The sequence below is a fragment of the Hylobates moloch genome, unplaced genomic scaffold (assembly GCF_009828535.3).
Source record: "Hylobates moloch isolate HMO894 unplaced genomic scaffold, HMol_V3 SCAFFOLD_7, whole genome shotgun sequence".
NCBI classification, from domain to species: domain Eukaryota; kingdom Metazoa; phylum Chordata; class Mammalia; order Primates; family Hylobatidae; genus Hylobates; species Hylobates moloch.
Window position 1 is genome coordinate 84,147,983 of NW_026652282.1, and position 1,923 is coordinate 84,149,905.

The window sequence follows — 1,923 nt, forward strand, 5'->3', positions numbered from 1 at the left end:
AGGCCTCAGAGGGAGACCCTGTTTTCTACCTTCTTAGAACCCAGTTTGTCTTCCTATGCTGGTGAATGAATTTTTGTCTAGTTCAACCTTATTGAAGGTGTAGTCCTTTGAAACTCCCAACTTCCTACAGGTGTTTCAGTTCCAACCCCCTGCCTTACTTAGGACCAAGGCTCTGTCTCCTGCCTCTACAGGCCATCAGAACCTAAGCACGTACGCTCGCTTCAGCAACACATGTACTGGAATTAGAATGATGCAGAGAAGATTAGCATGGTCCCTGCACAAGGATAATGCACAAATTCGTGAAGTGTTCCATATAAAAACAAACAAGAAGAAGAAGGTGGATCATGGCAGATGGGAGGCAAGACTAGATTGCAGCTCCAACTTGGACGAACAGAGCAGCATGTGGAGGCTCGCATCATGAATTTTTGCTCCAGAATGACTGCAGAAATAAATCAGGAAACCCAAGAGGACCCACAGACCCTCTGAAGGAAGCGGACTACTCCTGCAGGACCCAGGAGGCACACCAAATACTGTGAGTGTGGAAGTGGGAAAGGGAGATCGTCTACCCCTGAACACACACTCCCACTGGAGAAACTGAAGGCCTAGGTTATGGGAGAAGATTCTGACCTTACTTGGAGCTGAGTCAATTTAGACACCGAGCGAAATACAGGAGTAGAGGAAAGAGCAGGAAAAGCCCTGTGAGCTCATTGGGTCCCCTAGCAAACCATTTCTGCCTGGCCTTACAGGGGTCCTTTGGTAGGGCGTCCAGAGGCACTTGGAAAAGGTCACAGGGAGAAAGAAATCTCCAACCGAACTTTGTAACAATTTGAACTGAGGCCGGGCACAGTGGCTCACGCCTGTAATACTAGCACTTTGGGAGGGTGAGGAGGGTGGATCACCTGACGTCAGGAGTTCGAGACCAGCCTGGCCAACATGGTGAAACCTCGTCTCTACTAAAAATACAAAAATTAGCCAGGCGTGGTGGCGCATGCCTGTAATCCCAGCTACTCGGGAGGTTGAGACAGGAGAATCACTTGAACCCGAGAAGCGGAGGTTGCAGTGAGCCGAGATCATGCCACTGCACTCCAGCCTGGGCGACTGAGCAAAATTCTGTCTCAAAAACAAACAAACAAACAAACAACAAAAAAACAGTTTGAACTGATCGAGAAGTCTTCTGGTCAGAACTTGGTGGGGGGTGGGGCATGAATCTGGTGTGCAGACTCCACAGGTGGGGGAAGAAGGAAAGCCATACTTGCTTTCACAGCTGAGAGGTGGGTAGCCTGGGGCAAGTTCTCAGCCCTGCTCACTCACTGTCTGGAAACAGACTCAGTGCTGTTGGTGGGGTGGGGGTGGGGGTACAGTGGGAGTGAGACCAGCCCTTTGGGTTCTGTGGGAGCTGCATGAGGCCTGTGACTGCCGGCTTTCCCCCACTTTTCTGACAACCTGCACAACACAGTAGAGACATCCATAATCCTTCTAGGATCATAACTCCATTGACCTGGGAGCCTCACCCCCATCCCCCACAGCAGCTGCAGCAAAACCCACCCAAGGAGACTCTGAGCTCAGACACACCTAGCCCTGCCAATGGTCCTACCCTAACCACCCTGGTAACTGAAGACAAAGGTCATATATACTCTTGGGAGTTCTAGGGCCCCGCCCACCACCTGTTCCTCCCCATACTACCACAGCTAATGATCTCTGGAAAGCACCACCTCCCAGCAGGAGGCCAACCAGCACAAAAATAGTGCATTAAACCACCAAAGCTAAGAACCTTCACAGAGTCCATTTCACCCCCTTTCCATCTCCACCAGAACAGGTGCTGGTTTCCACAGCTGAGAGACCCAGAGACAGTTCACATCACAGGACTCTGTGCAGACCACCCCCAGTACCAACCTGGAGCCTGGTAGACTTGCTGGGTGACTA

At 51.1% G+C, this 1,923-nt stretch overlaps 1 non-coding gene across 1 annotated transcript; it reads left to right on the top strand.

Annotated features, from left to right (window-relative positions):
• The first annotated feature begins 214 nt into the window (after positions 1-214).
• LOC116812315 (U6 spliceosomal RNA) lies at positions 215-319 on the top strand. Its single transcript, XR_004370627.1, has one exon. It is a non-coding gene; the product is annotated as a U6 spliceosomal RNA (small nuclear RNA).
• Positions 320-1,923: the final 1,604 nt, after the last annotated feature.